Here is a 13,241-nt window from a genome sequence, read left to right as displayed (position 1 = left end):
TCCTTAGTGATCAGAAAAATGCAAATCAAAACGACCCTGAGATTCCACCTACAGCAATCAGAATGGCTAAGATCAAAACCTTAGGTTAGAACACATGTTGGAGAGGATGTGGAGAAAGAGGAACATTCCTCCATTGCTCGTGAGATTGCAACCTGGTACAACCACTCTGGAAGTCAATCTGAAGGTTCCTCAGAAAATTGGACATAGATCCACCTGAAGACCCAGCTATGCCACTCTTGGGAATATACCCAAAAGATGACCAACCATGCCACAGGGGCACATGTTCCACTATGTTCATTGTGACCGTATTTGTGGTAGCCAGAAGCTGGAAACAACCTAGATGTCCCAAGACAGAAAAACGGATACAGAAAATGTGGTTCATTTATACAATGCAATACTACTCAGCTATTAAGAACAAGGACATCCTGAGTTTTGCAGGGAAATGGATGGAATTAGAAAATATCATCCTGAGTGAGGTAACTCAGACTCAAAAGGAAATGCATGGTATGTACTCAGTATTAAGTGGATATTAGCAAAAAACAAAACAAAACAAAACAAAACAAAACCAAAAAACCGAATACACAAGATACAGTCTACAGAATTCAAAAGACTAAACAAGATGAAGTGCCCAAGTGAGGACACCTTAATCCCACTGGGGAGAGAGAAAGCAATCATATAAGTGGGGAGGGAGAGAGGGAAGGACTTGGGAGGGAAAGTGGATGGGGAGGGGGTACCTGATCTGGTATTGGGTGATGTACAAGGACTGAAGCCCTGAGGTCCAGCAGAAAGAATGTAAATAAGCAACCTCAGGAAATAGGAGTTTAGAGGAGCCCCAGAGTGCATCAGAGACCTGGGACGTGAGAGACTCCCAGGATTCACAGGGAGAGACCTTTGATGAAATGCCTGACAGTAGGGGAGGGAACTTTTAGAGTCCACTTCCAGCTGGAAGACAGGACATCAAGAGAGGGATGGGGTTGCCATCCCACAGTCATACCTCTGACCCATAATTGTTTCTGTCTGAAAGAATTACAGGGATGGAAATGGAGAGGAACTTGAGGAAAAGAAGGTCCAGTGATAGGTCCAGTGTGGGATCCAGGTCAAGGGGAGGTCCCAAGGCTTGACACTATTACTGAGGCTATGGAGAGCTCACAAAAAGGGATCTATCATGACTGCCCTCTGAAAGACCCAACAAGCAGCTGAAAGAGTCAGATGCAGATATTTGGACACAACTAATGAATAGAAGCAGCTGACCCCTGTTGTTGAATTAGGGAAGGCTGAAAGAAGCTGAGAAGGGCAACCCTGTAGGAGGACCAGCAGTCTTAATTAATCTGGACCCCTGAGATCTTTCAAACACTGGACCATCAAACAGACAGCATATACCAGCTGATATGAAGCCCCCCAACTCACATACAGTAGAGGACTTCCGGGTCTGTGTTCATTCGGAGATGATGCACTTAACCCTCAAGAGACTAGAGGCCCCAGGGAGTTTAGAGGTCAGAAGGGGTGGATGGTGGGGGCATCCATGTGGAGATGGGGTGTGGTGAGGACGAGATATGGGATGTGTAGCAGTTGGAGAGTGGGAGGGGATGGGTGGGGAATGGAATATGAAGTATAAAAAAATGAATTACAAATAAAATTAAATTTAAAAAATAAGATGCCTGGAAGAAATACTGGAGTTGATTTAGTTCCTTAATGGTGACACTAGCAACAGTATATTGGTTCATAGCACCTGGGACACAGAGTACATGATTGTTAGATAAGCTAGGAGAATGATCATCTGTGATTGCTTACATTGACTTCTTATTTATATTTATGAAAAACCCATAATGAGCTAGACCATTTGTCTTATGCATTTAGCAACAAAGAAACTTAAGCTTAGAGAATATATGTGATTTGGACTATATTAAGCTACTAAAATTAAGAGATTAATGTTTAATCATATATATTAACAGAAAAGTGAAGTGTAGAACAGACATTCTGTCTGTCGTGTGTGTGAGTGTGTGTGTGTGTGTGTGTGTGTGTGTGTGTGTGTGTGTGTTGGTTAGAAGACAGCTTTCTGGAGTCTGTTCTCTCATCTTGTAGGCCCAGCAGTCGAACTGGTGGGAATCAAGAGACAAAGAATCCCTGAAAAGCTCTTGTCCTTGTCATTGTCTCTGTAGATATCAGCAAATCTAAAGAAAGCTTAAAGCAGTGCTGTCTTAGTTAGGGTTTTGCTGCTGTGAACAGACACCATAACCAAGGCAATTCTTATGAGGACAACATTTAATTGGGGATGGCTTACAAGTTCAGAGGTTCAGTCCATTATCATCAAGGTAGTGAGTTGTCATGGTAGCACACTTTAAGGCATGGTGCAGGAAGAGGTGAGAGTCCCACATCTTCATCTGAAGGTGTTAAGAGAAGACTTGCTTCGAAGCAGCTAGGATGAGGGTCTTAAAGACCACACCCACAGTAACACACCTACTTTAACAAGGCCACACCTACTCTATCAAGGCCACACCCCCTAATAGTGCCACTCCCTGGGCCAAGCATATTCAAGCTATCATAAGTGCTGAGTTTAGGGCTATGAATTCTGGAACTGTGTAAGAGATTGGGGTCTGGTTATTGCAGATTGATTAAACTGTAGTTGCTTGCGGTCTGAGTTCTAAGAAGATTTTGTGACTACTTGAGAGTGGCCCTGACAACTTTTCAAATCTGATCAAGATTCCATCCACATGGTGTAATGGTGAAAATAGGGTCTCCTGCCCTCTCATCATCTATTTTTGAAACTGGGTCTTGTAATCTAGCCTAGGCTGACCTCAAAGGCATGATCACATGACAATTCAGCTATAACGAAGATGGTTACAAAGGTTAAAAAGTTTGCTACCATCCAGGTTTTAGAATCTTCTAGTTCTACCTGAATCTGAACTTGGTTCAATTTTCCTGTGCTAACCCTAGAGATTGAGCTTTGAACTTTTTAAAGCTGGAAGGGGCAATCTTTAACAGTCTATGCGGCTCAGCTTTCTCCAGAGATAGTGGTGGGGAAATGAATTTCTGCCTAACTAAATGAGAACAGATTGTTCATGAAGGTTTGCCGTCCCCTGCCAAACTCCTGCGGGAAGCTGCTTTTTGCTGTGATACCAAGTTCTGGAAATCAGCCAAATACACGTCCTTGGGTCTTCTGAGGCTCAGGGCCCTGATATAAACATTTCCTGGACCAAGTCACTTGGTGAGATCATGCCCAGTGACGGGCAGAGCTAGCAAGTTTATCCACTACTAGTGGTATAGCCATGTTAGAAGGCAGTTTTACAATTCCCTATGAAGTTAAATCCTGGTCTCTTGAATATCTGATTGTCCTGAAGAAATGTGGAGTCTTCTCACCACTGTGATCCATGGAGTAAATAAAGGGAATCAAGCCAAATTTTAAACACTAAGCTGTGACAGTTGGGCTGTCAATAGGCTGCATTCTCCCATAGGGGTATCTTATTTTAATCTAAACTTCTCTCCAAAGTTTAAACTTAATGATTGTCTTCATAAAAATAAACAAACAACAGAGCTAGGAACAAAGAACCTAGGTTTTCATGAACCTATAGCAAAATACAATGTGGGGTTTTTTGGAATTAACTTCTGACCCTTGAAGCAATCAGGATTTCGAGCTCTGTTACAATGGGTCCCATCTACTTATACAGTTCTAGTTACATTTAACTTCTCAGAGAGTTGTTCCCTGCTAAACTCACTAGACACTGAAAGTCTCATAAAGCCAATTTGTTCAAAATACCGGTTCTACTCAGTATCCAGGTTTGGCAGCAGGCAGCATGAAGCAAACTGCACTTCATATTGTCAGCTGAACCCTCACGAAGCTTACTGGGTGCTGTGGCTGGCTGCTACTGGCCAGTATCTCAAGAGAGTATTAACCACATATAACTAGCCTAAGAAAGGTCAAAATTCAACCTTTTATCTATAGTATCTACTAAATGCATTATTACATTAGTAAGAGAGCAAAAATCATTGAATTGAATAATACTAAATGGGGATGTATTGACATCTGTAAGTACATAAGCACGCTAATAATATAATATTCATATAGGAGATGGAAAGCATAATTAGGGTATTATATACCTCCTGGGACTCATAGACAATTTCCAGAATATTTAAAACAGTGGACTTTTTCAAAGGTGCCATTATCACGGGAGACTCTACAAAACAGGTAGGCAGTGAGCAATGTACAGGGGAGGAGAGAGCTGTACCAGGACATCTGCAATTGTCTTCCTATTTCAACAACATTACTTGGATGACCTCAGAAGAATGGAAAAAACTTTCTGCTGAGCTACAGGATTCTAACATTAGGGTTTGACATAACCAGGGTTTCTTAGTGAGTATCTTTAGAAGACCCATTCCTGAATGCGTCCACATGAGAGCAAGGATTTTGCTTTCAAAGTATTTGTGACCTCCCTGCCACACCTCCTGGTGTATGTGTGTGTGTGATGTGTAAAGACCAGAGGACAACCTCAACTGTCAATTGTCAGGCACCTATTTTTAAGCTTTTTTATTTTATTTTATTTTATTTTATTTTATTTTATTTATATGAGTATTCTGTAGCTGTCTTCAGACACACCAGAAGAGGGCATCAGATCTTATCACAGATGGTTGTGAGCCACCATGTGGTTGCTGGGAATTGAACTCAGGACCTCTGGAAGAGCAATCAGTGCCCTTATCCACTGAACTATCTTTCCAGCCCCTCAGGCATCTTTTTTTTTTTTTTTTTAAAGTCAGGGTCTCTCAATGGCATGGAACTTGTTGACTCAGCTGGTCTGGATGACCAGTAAGCCTCAGAAAGACAACTGTCTCCACCTTCGTAGATTCCCAACCCTTAGATTACAATTACAAGTACACCAATATATCCTGCCTTAACAAACAAACAAAAAAACAAAATATAAAACACGGGTTCTGGGTCTTCATGATTGAACCAAGCACTTTATGACTTTATGGACTGAACGACCTTCCCTACTCCTTATGTGGATTAGGGGAAATCGTTTGGCTAATTAGCATGTGCAGAAGTGGTTCTATAGGATTAAAATTTGGTTAATGTTTAATTTGGTACATTTTATATATTTACTTGCCAAAAGAACATTTAAAAGACAGACGACATCTATTAATGTTATGCACAGCTTGTGTTACGGCACACACGTTACTAAGTCAGAGGCTCAGGTGCAGAGATGCATCCAGCCCGAGAGATCTGTGAATGACTTCAAGTTCAGGTTCAGAACTTGAGGGATTTGCATCTTAGGATGCTTCTAAATTAACTCATTTTCATTTTTTTCCACTGGAAACAAAACTCTCCTTTTCTCTTTTTTCACAAAGATGGCTATGAAACAAATTAGCAATGGAAAATACATTCTCCTTGCATTTTCTTAATTTCATTTTTCTGAGATCTTCCTTCTCTGGTTATAATGGGTGCTTATCCCTTCCAAAGGAACCATTATGCTGCTAAAATACTGAAGTCTTGCAAAAGCTAGGCTACTCACTATGGAAACATCAGGAAAACATAATTATTGCACAATGGAACAACCCCCCTCCCAGACACTGGAGAAGAAGCATTTTCTAAAAAATATTTTCTGTTTCATGATTTCTATTCTCTTTGTTTCTCTTTTACACATGGGGAAGATCAGAATGCTTTATTACATACATTTGAAATGAGAATTTTAAAGAAAATCTACTTCCTGCGAATGAGGCAAGCTTAATCTTTTATGGCACCTGAGGGGCAAGTTTGGAAGCTTGAAAAATACAAGCGCTTCTGGAGCACTAAATTCCTTGAATGAGTTTATGGAAATGCTAGTCCCTCCAGGGCATGTAACATCCACAGCAGGCACAGAGAAGTGCACCCTGCGAGCCAATTCTACCAGGTATCAAGCCAACCAGGACATGCTATTAGGCTGACTTTAGATTTATATCTTTAGACTATTCTGGATGGTCGCATTTAAATGCCTGATGTGAAATTCCATCCCTTTCACAATGAAGGGAGTTTTTGGTCAGGTGTTCTGTTCATGCTGGACTCGTTGCTGCGTCTCCGAAGTCTCTCAATGGTGACATGAGGTACTTTCTCACAGGGCTGAACGAATATCAGGCAGGCTGGTGAGGATTCTCCTCTGATTAGAAGCTTCTGTCTGGCATCTGAAGAGGACTTTTTGTATCAGTGGTAGAGGTTCAGAGATTGAACCTAGAACCTTGCACTGGCTACTGTATCATCTCTAGAACTTTAAATAGGATTTTGCTATTAACAAGGTAGAAAACATTATGGAGCTTTTAGCACTAAAAGAAAATTATCTGGGGATGTATCTACAGACTCTCACTGAAGTCCAAATTATAAAACTGCACAAATGTACCATGGATATGTGGACCAGGATCCGTGGTTACTGTGTGCTCATGCAAGCCAACACATTCTCTGATTCTGTTAATAAGAGCACTGTATTTAGCTCATACCAGGGGTTCCAATTTCTTTAGATAACACTAATGCTAGCTTAATACCAAATACACTATTTTGACAGGGAATGTGATAAACCAGGATTTGGAGAGAGTACTGATAGGGGATAAGAAATCTAAGAAACATGACAAGATAGGGACAGTGAGCTCTCTAATACAATGCTTAAATGTGTTCATATACGTAATAGCTGGTTATTTGACTGATCTGAGAAAGCATGGACCAACAAAGAAAGCCTTAGAGAAGTAAAAAGTGACTCCGCTGTGGAGGAGAGTAACTTCCTCCTCATGTTAGGGAAAATAAATCTGGTGGACAATGTCATATCTTCACTGCATGAGATCGCAGAACATTGCAACTTTCAATCTGAGGGTCCAGCATTAGAAGTGGACTCAGAACTGTTGAAAGCTTTCTATTTCTTATTTTTTTTTTCCCCATCATCTGTGCAAGGAGGCTGGGGATGTAAACAGGATCTGGAGTTATCTTTCATGAAGTGATAGATTCATAATGTGGCTTTTTATAATTGTTCCCTTCCTAAATGTTTCAGAATATATCTGTTATTTTTTGTGTTATCACCTAATCCCCAGATGACGATAGTGATAAGTAAAATGCAGATTGTCAAATAATACCAAGCTGAGTTAATCAGTTACACGATAAACCAAGAAGCACCAAAGCATGAAATGACACTTGACTCTGCCATATCCCTTTTGCTGTGTGGATTGCCATGGTGACTGAGGATAGCTACAGCAAATGTAAAATTTCAGCTTAATATTTTTTTTTTTTTTGGGCAACAGCCAGGCATCATACTGAATTGCTTATAATTCTAGTGCTCTAGAAGCTGAGGCTGGAGAACTGCAAGCTTTCGGGCTAGCCTGGGATATCTATCTAGAATCTTTCTCAGAAAGGAAAGGATGGACGAATGAAAGAAAGAATGCAAGTAAAGAAATGGAAATCTTCCTCTCTAAGCTTGGATTTAACCTTAGTGTGATTCCTATTGCATGTGGATGACATGCGAACCAAATCTCCCAAGATACTTTTAAATAGCATCCATTTGATTTTTTAAGTAACCTAAGGTTTTCAAAGGCTCATAAACCTAAGAAGATGATAGTGGACAGGCTCTCTCTCTCTCTCTCTCTCTCTCTCTCTCTCTCTCTCTCTCTCTCTCTCTCTCTCTCTCTGTTTTGTGTGTGTGTGTGTGTGCTTCTGTGACACAGAAAATTCAGAGAAAGCTATCAGATGCTGAAGTTTTAAACAGGGAGAACAGCCAAAGCATGATGACAGAGCAGTGACCCCCTGACCTCAGAAAGTTGTAAGCAAAGATCCTGAAAATCTAGCCACAGCATCGTGGAGTCTCATAATATTAAAAAGATGGGTCAAAGGTTCACTTCTAGCTCTCTGTTTTTCAAACCACTAAAAGGCAATAAATAACCAAGCAGAGCAAAGCATAGAAATCCTTCAAGCTGCTACCTCTACAGCAAAGCAATTTTCCAGTCTGCTAGCAATGCCCTTCTCCATTTTTCTGTTTAGCTGGTCATCCATGTTAATATGATCCAGAAAGAAAAAGTCTTCAGTTCCTTGGTCATGCTGACCTATAGTCTTCCCATGTCAAAACAAGAGTTTCGAGCCACAGACAGAAACTTAACATGTGGGTGGGGAGCAGATTGATACAGCACTGCCATTTGTTTACCTTCTAATTTGATCCAAGGAGCCCAATAACACTTGGGGAGACAGAAATGCAGAGACTCACCTAAATTGTCTTTCACACTTCCAGGGCTCCTTATCCTTTTGTGAAGCTCACTGATAAATTTGTGGTGGTCTACACAGACTATCTTTTCCTACTCTTTGCCTTTCCTTTCCACGCCAATTAAAATTTATTTTTACGTGTGCAAGTGTGCACATGCGTGCACTTGAGTGCAGTTGACCTCAGAATGGATAAACGGGCATCACTTTCTTTGGAGGTGGAGTTAACAGGCTCATGAGCTGCCTAATATGGGCGCAGGGAATAGAAAAAGTCACTTTTAGCTAGGAAGCTCCACTCCACCTCCAACATCTTCATCTTGGTGAGCTCAGATCTGTGCTTCTCGTTCACCAGCCTCCTGACTTGCTATTTCCAATACTCTTAAGATTTCGGTGCTCTTCTTTTTGTTTCACTTTAAGTTCCACTCATTCTCTTCCAAATAATTAAAACTCCCCTGTGTGGTCTTCAAGCCTTGCAATTACAGGTTCCAAACATTTGTGCCTTTGCCTCCAGACAAGCTGTGTAGTTGTACTTTGATGCGAGCTACTTGAAGCCACCTGCAAGCTTTTTCTGGTCCTTTCCTTTGGCAGAGAAGTCTTTCAGTCTTGGACTATTTAAATATCACCTTCCTCCAGGCCTTATTCAACATCTATTTTCCCAGTGAGCCAGCATCATCTTCTTACATAGGATTGTCCCTTTATGGCAGTTTCTCAACCCAGCCTGAAATGCATCTCTTTGAATGGAGCAAAACCAAAGGAAAGATTTAAAAGGTGTATTTAGCAGATGATAAGAAGTATCAACAATGTATTTTAAAACTATTTTAAATCTATATACAATAGACTACACTACCTGCTGTTCTATAGCCTATACTGTTTAGTGGGTATGTGCTCTGGAAGAACCCATGACGGAGACAAGAATGACCTGTTAGATCTCTTATTGGTGCCCACCTTTAGGACCTGCTCTAATGACACTTTGCAATATAGACATGGATCTTTAAATACTAGTGTTTATAGAAAGGCTCCTATAGTGAACCTTGGTTAAAAAGATGGACGTGGCTTAGACTGGACCAAGTATAGCAACCATAAGAGACAGCACTGAGGGCCACCTGACTCAGTTTCATTTTTTTCTTCCTGGTCAAATAGAAAAGAAAAAAAAAGCCTATCTAGACAATACTCAATCAAAGTCATGACCATGATCTAACTCAACTTATAGGAAAACCTGAGGTTTCCTATAACCTTATAGGAAATATCGAGGGACAAATCTTGGTTTTCCATATGTCCCAGATCATTATGAATGTTTGTTTGTTTGTTTTTGTTTGTTTGTTAGACTGATTGTTTTGAGATTTCAAGAGGAACTCTTGTTATAGGCTTTGTTTGTCAGATTTAGAATGTGACCTCTGGATACTACTAAATAATACCATGATACATATTTTAACACTGAGCAAAATATCTTTGGATGAAAGAGAGGGTTTATTTGTCTTAGAGATGGTAGTCCTCCATCCAGGAAAGTCATAGCAGGAACTCAAAGCAGAAAAATAAGCTAATAATTGAAGTAAGGACCAAGGAGGAATGTTGCACACTAGCCTGTGTCCAGGCTTTCATTCATCCAACATTTTTTTATGCCTTGGCATGCCACTGCCCACAGTGTATTGGACACTCCTAAAACAAGTATCAATTAAGAAAGTGCCCCTACAAGAGCTGTGACAGGCCAGTCTGATGCAGGTAATTCTTCCCTTGATGTTTCTTCTTCCCAAGTTTGTCAAGTTGACAAGTAAAGCTAATTATGACTGAAACCAGTACTCAATCTACTTTGTCTATCTGAGAGGACACACCAATCCTCGAAAGTGAATGCATGGAAGGTAGGCATAGCCTTTGACATTTTAAATTTAAGGAGTAACAATACACTGAATATGGCTCATAAGGAGTCCATCAAACCTATCTCACACATTGTAACATATGTTTGAAGCAGTGATCTCAGATATTCACAAAGACTACAATCCTCACCCTTGCCTTCCGAAATACTACCTTGGGGAATGGAACCAGATGTCTGAATATCCTGAGACTGTTTAACACAAAGCCCCGAGACTGGTTTTCCTAATAGACAAACTTGTAGCAGACAGCACAAGAGCTCAAATACCCACAGGAGTCAGTGGTGTGACCAAGATGCACTGTAACCTCTTTCCAAGCTCTAGGATGCATGGCACATCACATAAAACTGATTCATATAAACTATATGGCACGGCAGATGTCTGTTTCCTTATTTACCAACCTGTGAATCAGCCATTTATCATTCAGATGCACAAAGTGGGCTACATTACAAACGTGATGAAATCACTTCAGCCATATTTCAGCTAAGAAGAGACTGCCAAGTCATTGAAAATATATGGAAATAAATCCACCTGATATATATGTTTTTGATCTGTTCCAGCAGGACATGATAAAAATGTCTGTGGGGAAGTTTTATTGCTGATGAAAAGCAGAGGCTGACAGCCCAGGGGGACAGGTTTTCGGAGCATAAAGCTCTTAGGTTCTATCTTCTCTCCACTGCAAATACCCTTGCCCCCTCAGATCTATCCAGGTAAGTCACAGAGTGTGAGATTTGAAAGGGAACTGAGATAGTTTTTTTCCCCCCCAGGACTTTCAACCTGAAACCCACACTATGGGTTGTGATGCTTATAAAGCTACCACAGTACTTTTTTGGTATGTGTGTGGGGAGATTAGAGATTTTTAAGAGATCCAAGAACCTCTAAATAACACACAAACATTAAAAATTATGGTGTAACATACAGTATAAAATTAATTACTATTTTCCCTTTGGTTTTGTGGAATAGGGTTTTGCAATGTAGTACAAGCTGGTCTCAAAAACTTTGTGTATCCCAGGCTAGCCTCAAATTCACAATGTTCCTACCTCAGTCTTCAAATCACTGGATTTTCAGACATATGCTTTCTCTCTCTCTCTCTCTCTCTCTCTCTCTCTCTCTCTCTCTCTCTCTGTGTGTGTGTGTGTGTGTGTGTGTGTGTGGCATATGTGTGTGCAGTACATATTCTGGTCTATCTATCTCCATCTTACTCCTTTGAGACAGAGTCTCTTACTGAACCTAGAGCTAGGCTGGCTACTAGCAATCCCCAGCCTTTCTCCCATCTGCTCCTAGCATATCTAGGGTTATAAGCACACTCATGTCCATAATGGTGCTTATCTTAGGCAGTGTTCTATTGCTGTGAAGAGACATCATGACTGCAGTAACATTTATAAAATAAAACATTTTATTCAGGCTTGCTTACAATTTCAGAGATTTAGTCCATTCTCATCCAAGTGGGAGGCATGGTGGCATGAAGGAAGACATGGTACAGGAGAAATTGCTGAGAGTTCTACATCCAGGTCCACAGGCAGCAGGATGAAAGAGTCCATGGTCTTGGTGGCTTGAGCTTTTTTAAAAACAAAACAAAACAAAACAAAACAAACAACAACAACAAAAAAATCTCAAAACCTCAGTGACACACTTCCGCCTAACAAGGCCACACCACACCTCCTCCAATAAGACCACACCTCCTAATCCTTCTCAATTAGTCCACTCCCTGATGATTAAGCATTCAAATATATTTGACTATGGGAGTCATTCTTATTTAAATCACTGCAGTGCTATAACATGAGCTCAGTTTTTCATGCTTGGGTAGCAAATGTTCCTACCCACTGAGCTACCTTCTAGTTCCCACCCTATTTATTTTAAGGGTACAGGTTAGTAGTGTTAGATACATTCATGCTGTTGCATAATAAATCTCTAATACTTCTATATATTGGGGTTCTCACTGGCCCATTACCTTCCCAAGACAGAGGTAGAATGTGGGAACAATCCCTAGTTGGCTTTTGAAGTCATACACTTTGAGCAACTGTCTTGTCCTCAGACTGGGAGACCACAGATTCTATGGTTTGGATGCAGTTTTTGCCATTCTTGATATTTGATGCAGTGTGTAGAGCCATGGGGTTTAAAGAAGAGCCATGTGTTTTTGTGAGAATAGTGTAACTCTTGATTGAATATGAGCAGTCTGTAGTAAAGCATGCCAGCTCTGATGTCTGTTCCCCCCTTCTAAGGGTATGACACCTCTCTGCCATGCATTATCTTCATATGGTCACCTGCCATGTTATAATGCAAGATTGTACCTTACCAGATACACCCATCTTTGTTGGCCTTCCATGACTTCAGATCTATAATCTAAAAGGCCCTTCTTTTCTTTATACATTACTCAGCCTCAAGTACTCTTGTCATAGCAACACAAATATGGTTATGCCAGGTTCTAGAAGGAGAATCCAGGAGCAACTCCCATTGTTACTAGCAATGTCCCCAACCTTAACTTTCCTTATTAGGACATTTCTTGAAGGCTTAAGTGTCAAGCATGAGATTCTCAAGCAGAGATACCCCCAAAAGAAGATTTATGAGTTGAAACAAGATGGTTAAATATATAGAAAAATCACCTCTACTTTTTTAGTAACTATGATGTCGAGAAAAATAAAGACCATGAATTATAAGCAAAGATCACAGTGAGAATTAGTTTCATGGTCTCTGAGGCTGGAAACCAGAGGAGAGAAAGTATTAATGTCCTTGTTTTAGAGTATATGAGCTTCAGGGTGTTCCATTCCTTCAAACACTAGTAGTCCACTGGCCTTTTAATATAATCTGAGCTTTCATCAGAATGGTTCACAGAAATAACAAGGCATGAAGTGTCAATTTCATTAAAGTCTATTATGTTTTGCTGCACACAGAAAGTTGCCTATGTATTGTCAGATGAACATTTTTTTACACAGAACAGCTTTATTCTTGTAGAGATCCTACTGATGAATGAAAGAGCTGACAGGAGGATCCATGGAGGAGAGTCATAGCCACACACCTTCTAGTCTGTCTTCCCTTTACTCTGATGTATACCGACTACATGTCACACACTGACATATGCTCTTAACACAGATTTCACTTCCCACAGACAATGTCCCATGTACAGGCAGCCACACATACACATACACAGAGTAATAAGACCCAAGTAATTATAAGAAACAATCCCA

At 40.5% G+C, this 13,241-nt stretch overlaps 1 long non-coding RNA gene across 1 annotated transcript; it reads right to left on the bottom strand.

The window, feature by feature from the left end:
* Window positions 1-8,204: 8,204 nt before the first annotated feature.
* On the bottom strand, window positions 8,205-12,419 carry LOC147003862 (uncharacterized). Its single transcript, XR_015047500.1, has 3 exons — window positions 12,353-12,419; window positions 11,471-11,614; window positions 8,205-8,922 (listed from the first exon to the last, which is right to left on the bottom strand). It is a non-coding gene; the product is annotated as an uncharacterized LOC147003862 (long non-coding RNA).
* Window positions 12,420-13,241: the final 822 nt, after the last annotated feature.

This window comes from Mus caroli, unplaced genomic scaffold, assembly GCF_978045245.1.
Source record: "Mus caroli unplaced genomic scaffold, Mus_caroli_1 scaffold_7, whole genome shotgun sequence".
NCBI classification, from domain to species: Eukaryota; Metazoa; Chordata; class Mammalia; order Rodentia; family Muridae; genus Mus; species Mus caroli.
The sequence above is the reverse complement of the archived record's forward strand: the minus strand, read 5'-3'. Positions and strand labels throughout refer to the sequence as shown.